This window comes from Aquarana catesbeiana, linkage group LG02 (genome assembly GCF_042186555.1).
Source record: "Aquarana catesbeiana isolate 2022-GZ linkage group LG02, ASM4218655v1, whole genome shotgun sequence".
Classification (NCBI taxonomy): domain Eukaryota; kingdom Metazoa; phylum Chordata; class Amphibia; order Anura; family Ranidae; genus Aquarana; species Aquarana catesbeiana.
In genome coordinates this window covers 759,914,697-759,934,062 of record NC_133325.1, presented here as the reverse complement: position 1 = coordinate 759,934,062, position 19,366 = coordinate 759,914,697, and the positions used below count along the sequence as shown (strand labels likewise).

The window sequence follows — 19,366 nt, the reverse complement described above, 5'->3', positions numbered from 1 at the left end:
TGAGGCCTAGATTTAAGGCCTCTAATATGAGTTTTAAAGAGATGGTGGAGATGGTGGCCATTCTTCACAAAGACGACTATGATGGCAATTATGGGCCGTACGCACGGCCAAATTTGCGCAAGGCCAAAATAATGGCGAAGGTCGTGGAGACTTTGCAGGCATCTTTTGGGGTCCAGCGCTCCAAAGATCAACTGAGAAAAAGATGGTCTGACCTGAAACTCAGGGAGCCGGATCAATACCGACGTATCCGGAAAGTTCTTAAAAAAAGTAAGTACTTGTCGTGTTTTTCTCTTGTGTTTATTACCTTGTATACTGCTCCATGTGCTTTTCCTTCCTATCCGATTTTTTGTTCATCGTTTTAAACGATCTTTTAATAAACCTCGTTACATATCTATAGATAGATCGATATATATATATCTAGAGATATATCTCTAGATATATATATATATATATCTATATATATATATATATATATATATATAGATATATATATATATATATATATATATATACATATATACATATATACATATATATATACATATACATATATATATATACATATATATATATATATACACACAGATACATATATATATATATATATATATATATATATATATATATATATATATACATATATACATATATATATATATATATATATATACATATATACATATATACATATATACATATACACATATATACATATACATATACATATATATACATATATATATATATATATATATATATATATATATATATATATATATATATATACATATATACATATATACATATATACATATATACATATACACATATATACATATATACATATACACATATATACATATACATATACATATATATACATACATATATATATATACACACAGATACATATATATATATATATATATATATATATATATATATATATATATATATATATACATATATACATATATATATATATATATATACATATATACATATATACATATACACATATATACATATATACATATATACATATACATATATATACATATATATATATATATATATATATATATATATCTAAAACTATATATATATATAACTATAGAGAGAGAGAGAGAGAGATATATATATATATATATATATTGAGAGATATATATAGATATAGATATAGATATAGAGATATAGAGAGAGAGAGAGAAATATATAGAGAGAGAGAAATATAGAGATAGGTAGATAGATAGATATAGAAATGTAAAACATTCTTTTTGAAGATTTGAAGTTATCTTAATTTTTTGGCTTTACATTTAGTTAGATATTTAGAGATTTTGTTCCAGATATAGAGAGAGATCAAAAGATTATTAACTATATTTTGAGATATTGATATCTATCTATCCGATATGTCTTTCTAATTTTAAATATTGAGGTAAAATAGGAACTCTACACAAACCACTTCATTACAAATGTTGGAAAATTACTATGTACTAAAATATCTGTGTGCTAATTAGATTAATAATTTTTTGTTTCACATAGGGGAAAAATCACTCAGCCAACAACCAGAAGACAGTCCACCCCAAGCAAAACATGATTGGGAAATAAGCCCAAGTCTCATTGAGGATGTGGAGGAAGGAGAGGTGGGCGACATGGGCACCCCACCAGGTGAGTGTCTGACACACCAGCTTACGTTAATCTATGCATGGCTGCCTTTTGTTTAATGTAATTTGTCTACTCTATTTTAGGGGATCTGGTTGTGCTTCATTCAAGCAATAGTGCCACCCCCGAGGATGTGGAGGAATTAGGCTACATGGGCACCCCACCAGGTCAGTGTCTGAGACAACAGCTTGATTTATGGTAAGGTAAACTATGTATGTGTGCATATTTCTCAAGACATTTTTTGGTTTCATTCCACTTTAGGTACAACAACAAGAAGTGACTATTTCACCTCTGAAAGTGCCCAACGGCTAATAGGTCAAATAATGGCCTGGAATAAGGACATCGATGAAATGCGGAATCGGCTGGATCGTATGCAGCAGGAAATGAAGGACATGATTGATGTTTTGGGTCGAATCTAAATGCCCTTTTTTAAACCCCAAAACATCAATCATGTCCTTCATTTCCTGTTTTGCTGACCCCATTCTGGGCCTTCTCTTTTTTTTTTTTTGGCAGAACATAAATGGCTGTTTAACCTATTGTAAAAAAGGAGGGCTGTTTCTCGTAAATACCTCAAAAATCCACAAAAAAATAAAACTTGATTTTCAAAAAAACACAAAAAAAAAAAAAAAAAATTGATTTTAAAAAACCAAAAAAATTAAAAAACTTGATGTTAAAAAACCAAAAAAATTAAAAAACTTGATGTTAAAAAACCAAAAAAATTAAAAAACTTGATTTTAAAAAACCAAAAAAATTAAAAAACTTGATGTTAAAAAACCAAAAAAATTAAAAAACTTGATTTTAAAAAACCAAAAAAATTAAAAAACTTGATTTTAAAAAACCAAAAAAATTAAAAAACTTGATGTTAAAAAACCAAAAAAATTAAAAAACTTGATGTTAAAAAACCAAAAATATTAAAAAACTTGATTTTAAAAAACCAAAAAAATTAAAAAACTTGATGTTAAAAAACCCAAAAAATTAAAAAACTTGATTTTAAAAAACCAAAAAAATTAAAAAACTTGATGTTAAAAAACCAAAAAAATTAAAAAACTTGATGTTAAAAAACCAAAAAAATTAAAAAACTTGATTTTAAAAAACCAAAAAAATTAAAAAACTTGATGTTAAAAAACCAAAAAAATTAAAAAACTTGATTTTAAAAAACCAAAAAAATTAAAAAACTTGATGTTAAAAAACCAAAAAAATTAAAAAACTTGATGTTAAAAAACCAAAAAAAATAATATACAAACTTTATTAAAAAAAAATAATAAAAACAAAAATAACTTGATAAAAAAAAAAAACATAAACAAAAAAATTGCTTTAAAAAAACAAAAACAAAACAAAACTTGATTTTCCCAAAACAAAAAAATAAGCCTGTTTGTGAAAATCAAAAAGCCAAAAATATTTTTTTGTGGATTAGGTATAAATATTTAGATATAATTATATTTTGCTACATTATTAAGATATCATTCTATTTTTGTCTATGAACATTTTATACTAAATGCAGAACTGAATGCATAACAACCATTAATAAAAACATCTCCTTATAGGAATTAAATAAATGTGTGGTTTGTTATTTCAAGGCTCAGTATCATTTTAGTTATAATTGTAAAAAAGTTGTTTACAGTGGCAATGGAGCTTATTTAGACATTTAAAATTACAATACAGTTGGCACTACAACTGCTCGACCATAACCTAGGAGACAGCCCAAAAGAAAGGCAAGCAATAAATATAATGCAAGATTTCATCAATAATTTTTTTATTGTCAAAAATTATATATCCTGGCCCATTGCAATGGCCCCCCTACCCATAAAATAATTAACATATTGCTGTCTAACTTGACGGGCACTTTGGGGGGCCAAGCCAGTACGGACAGTATCCAGGCCTGTAAGGTTGGCTTCTATTTGTCCGGCCTCAGGCCCAACTGTGCCTATATAATTTGGAGAATGCTTATTTAAAAAGTTGTGCAGAATGCAGCACGATAAAATGATAAAATTAAGTTTGTATTCCGCCAAATTAATGGCTGTTTGAAACAGGCGGAACCGGCTGGCCAGAATTCCAAACGCATTCTCAACCACTCTTCTAGCTCTGGCCAGCCGGTAATTAAAAACCCTCCTCTCCGGGGTGAGGGTTCTTTGGGGGAATGGCCTCATGAGGTGCTTGCTGAGAGCAAAGGCTTCATCGGCAATGAAGACAAAGGGGAGTCCTTCCACGTTATCCTCATCAGGTGGCAATCCCAGGCCACCACTCTGGAGACGCTGGCAGAACTCCGTCTGGGCAAATACTCCTCCATCCGACATCCGGCCATTCTTCCCCACGTCCACATATAAAAAATCATAGTGTGCCGACACCACCGCCATTAAAACAATACTGTGGAACCCCTTATAATTAAAATAATATGACCCCGAATGGGGTGGTGGCACAATGTGGACATGTTTCCCATCTATAGCCCCTCCACAATTGGGAAAGTCCCAACGGCTGGCAAAATGGGATGCCACAGTCTGCCATTCCTGTGGCGTTGAAGGAAACTGGGAAATCAAACAAGAAAACCAAAATCAATTAATTTGGAAGCTAACATTGCAAGAAAATTAGACAATTAAAAACATTATTCCCCAGCATCAGTATAACATTCAATAATTTAATTGTTCTGGAATAACTAATATGGAAAGGCACACTTATCAGATTGCTCACCCCCTCTGATGGAACATTGATTACATTTTAGGGGGTTGTGAAATCCCTAAAAAAGATTACTTTTAGGACACGCAGGAATTTAGGGACTAAAAAGGCTACAAGACTGCAGTTGTCGCACTCTGCAGGTGCAGTTGCTAACCAGCTTACAGTAAATGAGGTAATGTAAAAAGGCATTCATGTTGCAAGGAGTACACAATCACATGCAAGGGCAATTAATGAAAACACTTTGAGGCTTGCATATGATTTGATGATGGAAATCAGCAGAGCTTCTGCTCATTTACTAAAGCACTGGAACAAATGCACTTGTAGAGTGCACATGCATTTTGCAAAGTGCAACATATATTTGCTTTAGACAAATCAACACCACAGAACATTCCAGCAAATTTTAACGAGGGTGGGGGTGGGGGGGTTGTGAAATCTAGATAATTGCTCATTAGCAGCACACTATTTGGAGTGAGTTTAGGTGGGGGGGGGGGGGGGGTTGTGAAATCTAGATAATTGCTCATTAGCAGCACACTATTTGGAGTGAGTTTAGGTGGGGGGGGGGGTGGGGGGGTTGTGAAATCTAGATAATTGCTCATTAGCAGCACACTAAATACACTCAAACAAAATACATTCCAAATGAGTAGACTAGGTGGATATGTTCCCATCACTTCATGCTGGGAAGGTTATTGAAGGAAAATATACATGCATGACAAAAAATAACAGGAAAAAATTCCAGCATGTGTGAGGATAAAAAGGGGACATTCACACTATATTGCAATGATGGTAAGTAGTGTTTGAAGCAAGAAATACATCACATTATCAAAGATTACATAAAAGAACATGTGATGCTAATAAAAGAAAAATATCTTACCTTAATATAGTCCTTCTGCAGGACCTGTATGATGGCAGAACAGGTCTCTGGGATAATGATCCCCAGAGCCTGGGGGGAGATGCCTGTCGAGAACTTAAGGTCCTGCAGGCTTCTCCCTGTGGCCAAATACCGCAAGGTAGCGACCAGCCTCTGCTCCGGAGTGATGGCTTGCCTCATGCAGGTATCCTGCCTGCTGATATAGGGGGTCAGCAAAGCCAACAAACGGTCAAAAACGGGGTCCGTCATCCGGAGAAAGTTCCTGAAATCCTCAGGATTATTCTCACGGATCTCACGGAGCAATGGCATATGACAGAACTGGTCACGCTGAAGCAACCAATTCTTGGTCCATGAACTCCTCCTCGCCCTGTTCATGGACTGGTCTTGGGCTGAAGAATAAACTACAGCACCAAGCACATACAATGCACGAGCTCTACGACGAGTACGTACAGGTAACATGGCTTCAAAACGGTCGGCTGGTCAGAACGCACTAAACAGAACGCACTGAAGAACAGCAAGGCCTGTGAAGAACGACCTGAAAATCAGGAACGAGCGGGCAATAAAACAAAGATTTCTCAATGCCAACTGACCAAACGCACTGAAAAGCAGATACAAACCTCACAAGCACAGACTGAACAACAGTTAAAACGAACTGAAAAATACGAGTCTCACAAGCGCGAATCGTCTCTCACCAAACTTCTACTAACACGAGATAAACACGAGATTAGCAGAAGGAGCCCAAAGGGTGTCGTACGGGCTATTGAACTTCCGTTTTATAGTCTCGTCGGACTTGGTGTACGTCACCGCGTACTAGGCTGTCGTACTTTTGTGTGGTCGTGTGTGTGTAAGTCCGTTCGTAAGAAAGTCTGCCGCAAGTCCGCTGAAGGTACGTCGGAAGTATGTCGGACAGGCTGTCGGACTTTTGTAGACAAAAAGTCCGACCGTGTGTACGCGGCATAAGACATGCAAAGCCATTTTCAGTGACCCAGAAGATGAATAGTCTACAAAATGATTTGATATTTCTCATTAAGGCCTCATTCAAACAGCAGATCAGGACCATGCACTGGCAATAATGAGCGTATTTCTGCAGCGGGGATCATGGGTGCAATCAGCCGTGGCCGGGAGACCTGTACAAATCATTGACAAAATCATTTGGTGGAGGGGGGATTATGGTGTTGGGTTGTTTTTCAGGGGTTGGACTTGGCCCCTTAGTTCCAATGAAGGGATCTCTTAAGGTATCAGCATACCACAACATTTTGGACAATTTCATGCTCCCAACTTTGTGGGAACAGTTTGGGGATGGCCCCTTCCTGTTCAAACATGACTGTGCACCAGTGTACAAAGCAAGGTCCATAAAGACATGGATGAGCAAGTTTGGGGATGAGGAACTTGACTGGCCTGCACAGAGTCCTGACCTCAACCTGATGGAACACCTTTGGGGTGAATTAGAGCGGAGACTGCGAGCCAGGCCTTCTCATCCAACATCAATGCCTGACCTCACAAATGCGCTTCTGGAGGAATGGTCAAACATTTCCATAGACACACTCCTTGTGGACCACCTTCCTAGAAGAGTTGAAACTGTTATAGCTGCAAAGGGTGGGCCAACTCAATATTGAACCCTACGGACTAAGACTGGGATGCAAATAAAGTTCATGTGCATGTAAAGGCAGGTGTCCCAATACTTTTGACAATATAGTGTATATCCAAAAACATATACTCATAGTTCAAAACCAGATCACACTTTGTAAAAAATGCTTGACAATAATGTGAGACACAGAGAGAAGGGGGGAGAAAGAGATAGAGTGAGAAAGGCAGAAGAGGGAAAGAGAGAAAGGAAGAGAGGGAGGGATAAGAGATAGATAGAGGCAGTGGCAGCTGGTCCATAAGGTGCGCAGGGGCACGGCCACCCCAAAAGTTTTGACCAATAGGAAAGCGATTAATAGAATGATTTAGGTGGTTGGAGAGAGAGGAAAGGAGGAGTGAGAAGGAATAAGAGAGATGGAGTGGAGAGGGTTAGACAGTGAGAGAGATAGAGGAAAGGAAGAGTGAGAAGAAAGAAGAGATAGAGTGGAGGTGGTTGGAGCGGGAAAGGAAAGGAAGAGTTAAAAGAAGAAGAGAGATAGAGTGGAGGTGGTTAGAGAGGGAGAGGGGAAAGGAAGAGTGAGAAGGAAGAAGAGAGATAGAGTGGAGGTGGTTAGAGAGAGAGAGAGGAAAGGAAGAGTGAGAAGGAAGGAGAGAGATATGGTGGAGGTGGTTTGAGAGGGAGAGAGAGAGGAAAGGAAGAGTGAGAATGAAGAAGAGAGATATGGTGGATGTGGTTGGAGAGAGAGGAAAGGAAGAGTGAGAAGGAAGAAGAGAGCTGGAGTGGAGGGGGGTTAGAGAATGAGAGATGGAGGAAAGGAAGAGTGAGAAGGAAGAAGAGAGATAGAGGGGAGGTGGTTAAAGAGAGAAACCGAGAAAAGAAAGAGTGAAAAGAAGAGAGATAGAGTGGGGGTGGTTGGAGAGAGAGAGAGGAAAGGAAGATTGAGAAGGAAGAAGAGAGATAGAGGGGAGGTGGTTGAAGAGAGAGACAGAGGAAAGAAAGAGTGAAAAGAAGAGAGGAAGAGTGAGAAGGAAGGAGGTGGTTGGAAAGAGAGAGAGAGAGGAAAGGAAGAGTGAGAGGGAAGAAGAAAGAGTGGGGTGGTTGGAGAGGGAGAGAAAAGGAAAAGAGTGAAAATAAGAAGAGAGATAGAGTGGAGGGGATTAGAGAGTGAGAGATGGAGGAAAGGAAGAAGAGAGATAGAGGGGAGGAGGTTGGATGGAGAGACAGAGGAAAGGAAGAGTGAAAAGAAGAAGAGAGATAGAGTGGAGGTGGTTGGAGAGAGGTTGGAGAGAGAGAGAGAGAGAGAGAGAAGAAAGGAAGAGTGAGAAGGAAGAAGAGAGATAGAGTGGAGGGGGTTAGGCAGTTAGAGAGATAGAGGAAAGGAAGAGTGAGAAGAAAGAAGAGATAGAATGGAGGTGGTTGGAGAGAGAGAGAAAAAGAAGAGTGAAAAGAAGAAGAGAGATAGAGTGGAGGTGGAGAGAGAGAGAGAGAGAGAGAGAGGAAAGGAAGAGTGAGAAGGAAGAAGACAGATAGAGTGAGAGATGCAGGAAAGGAAGAGTGAGAAGGAAGGAGAGAGATGGAGTGGAGGGGGTTAGAGAGGGAGATAGAGGAAAGGAAGAGTGAGGAGGAAGAAGAGAGATAGAATGGAGGTGGTTGGAGAGGGAGAGAGAGAGAGAATAAAGGAAGAGTGAGAAGGAAGAAGAGAGATGGAGTGGAGGGGGTTAGAGAGTGAGAGATGGAGGAAAGGAAGAGTGAGAAGGAAGAAGAGAGATAGAGGGGAGGTGGTTGAAGAGAGAGACAGAGGAAAGAAAGAGTGAAAAGAAGAGAGATAGAGTGGGGGTGGTTTGAGAGGGAGAGGAAAGGAAGAGTGAGAAGGAAGGAGAGAGATATGGTGGAGGTGGTTGGAAAGAGAGAGAGAGAGAGAGAGAGAAAGGAAAGGAAGAGTGAGAAGGAAGAAGAGAGATAGAGGGGAGGTGGTTGAAGAGAGAGACAGAGGAAAGAAAGAGTGAAAAGAAGAGAGATAGAGTGGGGGTGGTTTGAGAGGGAGAGGAAAGGAAGAGTGAGAAGGAAGGAGAGAGATATGGTGGAGGTGGTTGGAAAGAGAGAGAGAGAGAGAGAGAGAGAGAGAGAGAGAGAAAGGAAAGGAAGAGTGAGAAGGAAGAACAGAGATGGAGTGGAGGGGGTTAGAGAGGGAGATAGAGGAAAGGAAGAGTGAGAAGGAAGAAGAACGAGTGGGGGTGGTTGGAGAGGGAGAGGAAAGGAAAAGAGTGAAAATAAGAAGAGAGATAGAGTGGAGGGGATTAGAGAGTGAGAGATGGAGGAAAGGAAGAAGAGAGATAGAGGGGAGGTGGTTGGATGGAGAGACAGAGGAAAGGAAGAGTGAAAAGAAGAAGAGAGATAGAGTGGAGGTGGTTGGAGAGAGGTTGGAGAGAGAGAGAAGAAAGGAAGAGTGAGAAGGAAGAAGAGAGATAGAGTGGAGGGGGTTAGGCAGTGAGAGAGATAGAGGAAAGGAAGAGTGATAGAAAGAAGAGATAGAATGGAGGTGGTTGGAGAGAGAGAGAGAGAGAGAGGAAAGGACGAGTGAGAAAGGAAGAAGACAGATAGAGTGAGAGATGCAGGAAAGGAAGAGTGAGAAGGAAGGAGAGAGATGGAGTGGAGGGGGTTAGAGAGGGAGATAGAGGAAAGGAAGAGTGAGAAGAAAGAAGAGAGATAGAATGGAGGTGGTTGGAGAGGGAGAGGAAAGGAAGAGTGAAAAGAAGAAGAGAGATAGAGTGGAGGTGGTTGGAGAGAGAGAGAGTGAGAGATGGAGGAAAGGAAGAGTGAGAAGGAAGAATAGAGATAGAGGGGAGGTGGTTGGAGAGTGAGAGATGGAGGAAAGGAAGAGAAGGAAGAAGAGAAAAGCAGAGAATGGGAGAGAGCCCTTCACTATTTCCTACATTGGCTGAGCACCCTTATAACACCCTTAAAATCCACACAAAATCTACATGTTTTGCACTCAATTATATGAAAAGCTTGTTTTTAATATATATAAATAGACTATTATGATTCATGAATGTAATTTATTCATTAATGTATGTCTCATCCAAGCAGCTCAAGTCACAAAGACGCATGTCACTTTTTTTTCTTGCTGATGAAAGCGACACAGCCCTAATCGATGTGACATGCGAGGTCTCAGTGACAACTTATTAAGCGTTTCGCATACACAGGCACTGGAGGGGGGATTACTCGTCGCCTGCACATCCCCGCATTCTCAATTTCCGCCACTAGGTGGCGCTGCTCGCAGTGCCTGGTCCCCTGGCTCTCTCCCCAGCGCAGGCAGAATGAGCCCGATTCATTGAGGCTGCAGATTGCATGACGTTCCCTGACGTTGATCTCCAGCACTTTTACCTCTGCCTGGGCTTTCATTGCACGCCAGCCGCCCGATCCTCCTTGGTTATTTTGGGTTTTCCAGCAGCCCAGCAAGCTGACGAGGACTTGAATCCCACTGGTGGTTGAATTATTTTGGAAGAAGGGGGGAGCAATGCTGGGAGATGGGGATGGAGGACCATTGAGGAAGAACAAGCTTTGATTCAGGGCTTTTTGCATCTCTTTCTATAACCTGGAGCAACAGCATCAGCATCAGCCAGCATCCCCTATAGAGCAACATGAGGATCTGAGCCCAGACACCCAAAGAAGGTAATTGTCAATGAGCACCTACCTTACACTTCTTCCCCAATGACCCCTCTTTGCTTTGGAGGAAGTAAAAAAAAATATGCATGAAAAGTCCATTGCATAACAACAGCCTGTATGTGTATTTCTTGCTAAAAAAAATAATAGAAACTTAAATATTATCCGATATCCTTGGGGTTCCGTCAGATCTTATTTATTATTGTGCAATATATTGGCCAAGCTATCAGTTATTTTTTTCTGTATATTAAAAGAACATCATCTGATCCTTAATAATTCTCCATAGAAAGAAGTAACATTTGTTTCCATGCAATGAAATTGTGTAAGTTGCATGCTGGGTAAAATAAGCAAAAGGGCAATTAAATCTGCACAAAAAAATGAAAAAAGAATAAAAATAGAAAAACAACTTTGGTGTGCATACGCTGTATTAAGCACGACGGAGAGTTCAGTGGAGATTAAAAAAAAAAAAAATGTTGCAATGGATGCAGAGTGTTAATATCATTAAATATCATTTTATTATGTAAGTTGGGGGAGGGGTTGCCCCAGAAGGGAAAGACATTTGTGACTCGTCTGATCTCACCCTGGACTCTGCGTCGCTCGAGAGCAACCGCCGTGAACTTTTTATAAAAGGCGACCAGATATTTGGTTAACTCTGTCACTGTCACTTGTGTAGATGACACATACTTAGGTGGAACTAGAAGGACCTGTGTCTTTTTCCAACCTTATCTACTATGTAGCCATGGGGGGGATTTACTAAGACTGGAGAGTGTAAAATCTGGTGCAGCTCTGCATGGTAGCCAATCAGCTTCTAGCTTCAGCTTGTTCAATTAAACTTTGACAATAAAACCTGGAAGCTGATTGGTTACTACAGATTTTTGCACTCTCCAGTTTTAGTAAATGAGCCCCAGTGTAACTAGGAATTATTTCCTGTTTGTTGCTCGTGTGCAACGCTGAATGCGGTAATGCATACCCCAAACCGGAGCAACCCAACGAACCAATGAGATTTTAGCTGGAGATCAGTGGAAGATAAGATTTGATTGGTAATTTTGCATTCCAGGCTCTGTTTGGATCTCGGAGCAGGGCTGCCAACTGCCAGTAAATTTACTGGCAGTTTGTAAAAATCTGTGATTTTTTTTACAACTGCCAGTAAATATCAGGGGCTGATCAATCCATGCTGTGTTGACTTTTTAAATGTAAATCAAGCAAATTACTTTGTTCTAGGTATTGTCAGTGTTTCCATATCATGTTTATACTGTTCAAATATTCACTGTGTTCGTTTTCAATAGGAGTTCTGTAATTTCTCAGGTCGCCAGTAAAAAATGTGTTCCGCCAGTAAAATGTCCATGTTTTGTCAGTAAAAAATGCTGCGGGAGGCTGGCAACCCTGTCTCGGAGATGCAGGAATGCGTGCGCAAAAGCGGCGTGCGAGATCGAGTGTTACAATGTATTGTGCGCCACAATGCCATCATTTCCAACACACCTGAGTTGCATATCACCACAACGCAGAAAAGAGGGTCATGCAATTCTTTGGTGCAAAAAAGATGTGGTAGGCAGCCCATTCAAATGATTTGAAGTAAGAATGTGCGCATTCCTGCACCGCGCGAGGTCAAGTGATCACGTGCTACGTTGTAGTGTGCGTTGCAATGCTATTACTTCCTAATAGTGCCCCAATGCACCTAGCCATTGCACATGCGTTGCATCACACCCCAACATATGGTGATGTGTTATTGTGCGTTTTGGTGCCTCGTGATTTAGAAATAAAGTGGGCATGCACTTCTTTGGAGCAATTAAGATGCGGTAGGCAGCCCATTCAAATGATTTGAATCAAGAATGTGAGAATTTCTGCAATGCGTGAGACCGAGTGATCACGTGCTACATTGTATTGTGCGTTATGATGCTATTACTTCCTAATAGTGCCCCAATGCACCTAACCATTGCAAATGCGTTTCATCACACCACAATGTATGGTAATAGATTAATGTGCGATGGCGTACTATTATTTCCTAATACTGCCCCAATGCACCTAGCCATGGCAAATGCCTTGCATGGCACCACAATGTCCGATAATGTATTATTGTGCGTTGCAATGCTATTACTTCCTTATAGTGCCCCAACGCACCTAGCCATTGCATATGCGTGCATTGCACCACAATGTATTGGTAATGTATTATTGTGCGTTGTGGTGTCTTGCAGTTTTTTTTTTTTTTTTAAAGTGATCATGCTCTTCTTTGGTGCAATTAAGATGCATTAGGCAGCACGCTCAAATGATGTGAACAGCATTCCTGCGCGAGCATTCCTGCGCCATGCGTGATTGCATACTGCATTTTATTGTGTACAAAAATGTATGGTAACCTATTAGGGCTCATTCACGCCACAACACATCCATTCACCCATGCACATTGTGTTGCAGTGGGTTGCGTTTTGTGTAGTGTAATGTAATGCGCTGGCGTGCATTTTACATGGGTTGCGTTTTGTGTAATGTAATGCGCTGGCGTGCATTTTACATGCGTTGCCTTTGTTTGGGGGGGGAGGGGTTTGCCTTGCTTCCCTTGATTTTGCCTTGCAGTGTGTTGCCTTTATGCGCGTTTGTGTGCGTTTTTATGTATTTGAACCCGTTGCACTGAAATAAAGTTGTACTTTTTTTTCAACACTGAGCAAATGCAATGCAATGCACTGGTGTGAACTGCATTCATAGGGAACCATTGGGGGAGATTTACTAAAACTGGAGCACATAGAATTTGGTGCAGCTGTGCAAAGTAACCAATCAGCTTCTAACTTCAGCTTGTTCAATTAAGCTTTGACAATAAAACCTGGAAGCTGATTGGTTTCCATGCAGAGGTGCACCAGATTTTTCACTCTCCAGTTTTAGTAAATCTTCCCCAGTGTTTTTTGGTTGGGAATGCGCTCACAAACGCACCCCAGCATATCTGGTGTGAATATACCCTTGCTGTGATTCTTTTTAAATGCACTTTTTTGGTGCAATTTAGATGCGTTAGGCAGTCCATTCTAATGATGTGATGCAGGAATGTGAACAGATCCTGTGTTACACTGCATAGCGCACTGGGATGCCATTATTTCCTAATGGCACCACAATGGCTCCTAGCCATTGCATGTGCGCTGCATTGCACCACAACGTATGATAATGTATTATGATGCATTGTTATGCGGCACAATTAAAAAAAAGAAAAATGGACCATGCCTGTGGTGCACTTCAGATGTCAATTCAAATGAATGGGTTACCCTTCTGCCACACAAAAAAAACATGCCACAATGCATGTGCTCTTGCGTATTGCACACATGCCTCCCCTGAGTTTTTTTAAAGGGTCCCAATGTAATATTATTAAGCTACTTCAGTGTCCTCCAGATGCCCATTCAGATGAATGGGCTGCCCTACTGCCACGCAAATAAAAACATGCAGCAATGAATTGTGCGCCCGCGCATGGCACAGATGTGAACCCAGGCTCAGCACATTGCTCTTTGACTTATTACCTATGCTTGTTACTGAAGTCATTAGCTCTTTGTTACCATGGAGACTTTGATGGGGGAGGGGTTAATTATGAGATAAAACTCGTTAATGGAAACTGTATAATTTGCTATTAAGTAGGTTACTTAGCGGCATTTAATTATGTTTTGTAGATTTGTTTCGGTCTATGCTTGTTTGTATACAAAGTATTTTGCAGATGGTTGAACGGAATATTGAGGTTAATGATTGTCTGTGAAGGAGCTGCACGTTCAGGACCATGGACAGAGATGTGGGAGGACTAGGGACTCCAGGCAGAGTCCTATACACCAGTGATACTGTACTGCAGGGATATGCAATTAGAGGACCTCCAGCTGTTGCAAAACTACAAGTCCCATGAGGCATAGCAAGACTCTGACAAGCATGACACCCAGAGGCAGAGGCATGATGGGACTTGTAGTTTTGCAACAGCTGGAGGTCCGCTAATTGCACTGTATGTCCATAGAGATCAAATGATTACAGGTACTTATCGTCAACCATCTACGCAGCGTTTTATATATATATATATATATATATATATATATATATATATATATTACACAGTCACATCAGTCCCTATCCTCAAGGAGCTTACAATCTAAAGTCCCTAACTCACATTCATACATACACATATCGGGGTCTGATTAACTTACCAGCATGACTTTGGAGCAGTGGCGGCCGCAATATATGGGGTGCAGGGGCGCCGCCCCCTAATCCATGTGCCCAGCCCCTAATCTACATACAGGGCACAGACGCGTGGATTTCCATGTTTTTTTTTTAAGCACATGATTAGAGCCAGAGGCTCTAATTAGCTTCAAAAAAGAGTGGGCTGGGGGCACAGCAAGCTCACCCACTTGTGTGACAATAGCGAATTAATATTCACTATTGTTTTCCTGCTTCTCCTCCCAGCCAATCAGGAAGCTGCTCTTAAGACCCTATTGGCCGAGAGGAGAAGCGATCGTATTGGCTGGGAGCAGTGGGGGAGGCGCAGAGGAGGAGAAGCAGGGGGGAGTCACCGAAGCTGCCGGCAGCCTGGTTGAGGTAACTGCAGGGCTGATGGACGGACGGATGATTGACCGAGCGATGGGGGGAGCGGGGGGTTTGACTGACCAACCGAGCAACGCGGTGGATGAGAAGGCCTGGCTCACAGTCTCTACACTAATTCATCCCAAGGGTGTTCTATCGGGTTGAGGTCAGGAAGGGGACATCCCCAAAATGTTCCCACAAGGTTGGGAGCATGAAATTGTCCAAAATGTCCAAAGCCCAACCCCTGAAAACAACCCCCCACCATAATCCCCCCTCCACCAAATGATTTGGACCAGTGCACAAAGCAAGGTCCATAAAGACATGGATGAGCGATTTTGGGGTGGAGACTGCTAGGAACCAATGAATCCTGCAGAACTCCAAAACTCCAGAATTGTATACAGTTTAAACCACGACTCACAATCCACAATAAATATGTCCTTGAAGTTTTTTCTTTTTTAAATGCCCTTTTGAGTGATTAAGGTTTCGGATTCACTTTACCTGGGTACTGATACGGGATCCGGAGATTTCACGCACGTCATTAGCATTTCCTATGTAAGAAACTGAACTCCATTTCCCATGATAGCATGTGAATTCACTGACATGGTAGACTGTGCAAACGACATCAACTATTACCATAGCTGCCAGCCAATGGTTGTGGGTGGTCACCACCGAGTGTTCCAGAAATCGTACCCACCCACAGAAGGAAGTGTGATGTCAGCATGTAAAAAAGAAAAAAGCTGTATGAATAATAGTGATACTCTTCAACAAGTATACAAGTGTGCAGTGGCGGCCCATCTATAAATGGCGCAGGGGCAACGCCCCCCCCCTCTCTAATCATATGCTTTTTTTAAGCACATGATTAGAGCCTGAGGCTCTAATTGGCTTTAAGAAAGGGTGGGCTCAGGGCACAAAGAACTGCTCCCTGAGTCCACCCAGTTGTGTGACAATAGCAAATTAATATTCACTATTGACTTCCCGATTCTCCTCCCGGCCAATCGGGAAGTAGGTCCTGAGACGTAATTGGCCAGGGAGTCTTAGGACTCACTTCCTGTTCGGCCGGGAGGAGAACCCCGACTCTTCCCTCTGCAAGCTGAAGCAGCAGCCCTACCCCAGATCGTAGTCATCTGCCTCCTTAGATAAGGTCCGAGGCCTGAGCTACGTCTTTCCTTAAGGATCTGTTGTGTGGATTTCCAGTCAACAGATACCTTGGGAATCTACGATTCCAACAGTCAGTTCCTTCAGTTAGGCTCTTAAAGATAGAACCTAGGGCCTGTTGTGGCCTTTGTCATCTTTCTCATTCGATCAATTGGTATAACATAGTGACCAGTCTGTGGCCAATTCCAGGGCCCTCAAGTAGATCCTTGATTGAAGCGCATGGGGCCTGGGTCACTTGGGGCTATTCTACTCGGTGGCACAATGAGATCTCTGTTTTTACTCTGAAGGTTTTTTATCCATTTCATCTGTATGATTACATTGTCGTATGACCCCCTCCTGGAAGATGCCCTGAAGAAGGTATTAAAATCTTCCTGAAACGCGTTGGCCATTTATCTATAGGGAGAGTGTCATCATTTATGCATCAATGATTTTTCATATGTTATCTATTTCTACATTTGATGTTGTAATACAATATCCCTTTTTTTATCATGTACAATAAAATGTTGTGATTTAACTTATTTAGTTTTTTCATTTGTGTTTCCTTTATAGTCCCATCAGTAACTGTGGGGGTTACTCACATCTTTTTTTCAACAAACTACACAAAAGGTTATGTGACTGAGAGACATTTCTCTATAGGGGAAAAACAGTTTTGTAGTCAAGGCACCCTTTAAAATTATGGAAATCCTGAGGCACCCTCCAAAATTATGGGCAGTCTCGAGGCAACCCGCTGCCTTGTATACAATTTTTAGGAAATTTTTAGGCATTTTGCCAAGGCACCCCTGAAGAGACCTCAAGGCACCCCAAGGTGCCTGTGCACCCTGCTTGAAAAAGGCTGATGTAGATGATCTTCTTCTGACCTGCTTCAAGTTGGTTTTGTATTTGCATAGAGTTGTATGTGAAGGCAAAAGCTGCCAATAGAAGCCCTTAGCCTGACAATGATGGGCTAGTAGTGTAGATTAGAGAAATGTACATTATGGGCTCTTTAGAGAAAACATACTTGTAGTGCCTGAAATGTATTCATTGCTTTCTAGTAGAAAACGTAATGCCAATTACAATGTTTTCAGGTATCGGGGATTTATGGACAAAGTGGTATGCAGGAAAAAATAGAAACCGTAACTCTTCATAGCAAAACATTTTTTCCTCACCTGGCTGCGGTGCTTCTATCTGCTTCCAGACAGATCCAGAATTGCATGTTAAATGTGAATTTGGTCTCTCGAGCAAAGGAGGGTTTTTTATTTGTCACCCAGCAGTCTGCGATGTATTATTGTCAATTCTGGCGCACATGGTGGAGCGTCCCCTGTACTTTACACAGCTCTCTAATCATATGATACAACCTGCAGTGCTGCTCTGGCACTCTTGAATTGTAATAATACTGCAGCTTTACCTCTCAGGAATTAGTTGATTTTTTTTCATTATTTACTTTTACTTATTCTCTCCGTGTCAGAGGAGTAGTGTCAGGCAGAGTGTTGGGCTTTAAGGCTGGCCTATATGGTGCTTTAAGGCAGTGGTCTCCAACTGCGGCCCGGGGGCCAGATGTGGCCCTTTGCTTGACTTTATCAGGCCCTTTGGACACTATTCCTCCCACCCAAGGCACTATTCCTTCTACACCAACAATGAGGCATAATTCCTGTTACTGATACCAACAACAGGGCACTATTACTATCACTGACCCCAACAATGGGACACTTTTCCTCCTACTGACACAAATGATAGGAAACTATTCCTCCCACTGATGCCAACAATGGGGCACAATTCCTCATATTGACACCAATGATGGGGCACTATTCCTTCCCCTTATGCCAACAATGAGGCACTATTCCTACCGGAAGACACTAATGATGGGGAATGATTTCTTCCCCTAATACCAACAATGGGGCAATATTCCCACTGGCCAAAGTCTGGCCCACTCAAAGTCTGAAGGACAGTAAACTGGCCCTTTGTTCATAAAGTTTGGAGACCCCTGTTTTAAGGAATACATTACCACTTGCCTACTGGGCACGCTAACCCCCCTCCTGCCCAGGCCATTTTTCAGCTTTCAGCACTGTCACACTTTGAATGACAATTGCACAGTCATACAACACTGTACCCAAAATAAATTTTGGTTACTAATGTAGCACCCTTTACCAATAGGTAGGTGCTAGTAAGGTATTTTTACTAGGTTATCCAGCACAGGCAAATTTAGACAGGCTTATGCTGCATGCTAGGCCTGTCTGTTTTGATCTGGGGGGCTGGGAGTGGTCAGAGTAGCTGTGGGCGTTACCACCTGTGCTCTAGCTCTGGGGCGCCTCCCCCTGTTTTCAGAGAGAAGGTTCTGGAAAGGGGGCTGGGCCTGGAACTGGAGTGGCAGGCAGCTTGTGTGTGAGCCCTGACCAATCCCCAACAGGTATTGGCAGGGGGCGGGCCTCATATATAAGCTGAGGTGATTCTCCACAGGAGAGAGACGTCGGCTGGGTGAAGTGAGGAATGGCATGTTAGTCAGTCGCAGAAGGCCATCCCCATTTGCGGGGGGAGGTATGCCGATCGCAGGAGAGGCCCGGGGAGAGCTGTGAGGAAACATTGCCTCTACACGGTCATTGGCTATGTCTCTGCCACCACACGGTCGGATGGCAGGGAACTCCTGAAGCAGAAGGGCAGGTGAAACTGGTGGTACGCATGGTCCAGTCAAAGTTCCTCATCAAGGCCTCAGGGCTGTTGGAAGGTCGGTGAGTGTTACTACAGTGGGGCTGGAGGTGCCATGGAGTCTGTGAAGGAACTTTGCTAGTACTCGGTCACTAGTGGAGTCTTCATCAATACACATGGTGGATGATGGGGAGTCCTGAATCAGAAAAGAGACTGTGGGGATCTATGTCAAGTCAATGTAGCCTGCGGGCTCATGATTTGCAAGTTGGGCTGGCTGAGAACAGTAGTCCATATTTCCTAGAAGATATGCTTTTAACCCACTGGGCCTCAGGGGAGAGGTTCGGCAGGCCTCAGGCCTAGTGGCAGCAAGCAACAAGAGCCACAGGAGGGAGGCTTATTCAGAGCGGGCCCCTACTATTCAATAGAAGAGGATGTGTCAGATTTCAAGTAGTAACTTCAAGTTTTTGTAGGAGGAACCAAGTGTACAGGAGGAAACAAGTTAAGGGCAGGAGGTGAAAGAGATCTAAGAACATTACTTTTATACGGTTATTAGACATGTGCGCCGTCAATAAATTTGTTTTGTTTCGTTCCATTCCATTCCCTATTAGAATTAATTCGTA

The 19,366-nt window shown here is 41.5% G+C and overlaps 1 protein-coding gene across 2 annotated transcripts in view; it reads left to right on the top strand.

Annotated features, from left to right (window-relative positions):
- Nucleotides 1-9,916: 9,916 nt before the first annotated feature.
- The window catches only part of KCNJ6 (potassium inwardly rectifying channel subfamily J member 6), a 312,118-nt gene continuing 302,668 nt past the window's right edge, over nucleotides 9,917-19,366 (top strand). Inside the window, exon 1 of one of the 2 annotated variants that reach the window (XM_073617209.1) lies at nucleotides 9,917-10,457. The gene's annotated coding sequence lies outside the window, so the exon portion shown is untranslated. The remainder of the gene's footprint in view (nucleotides 10,458-19,366) is intronic. The other variant, XM_073617208.1, reaches the window with a different exon arrangement.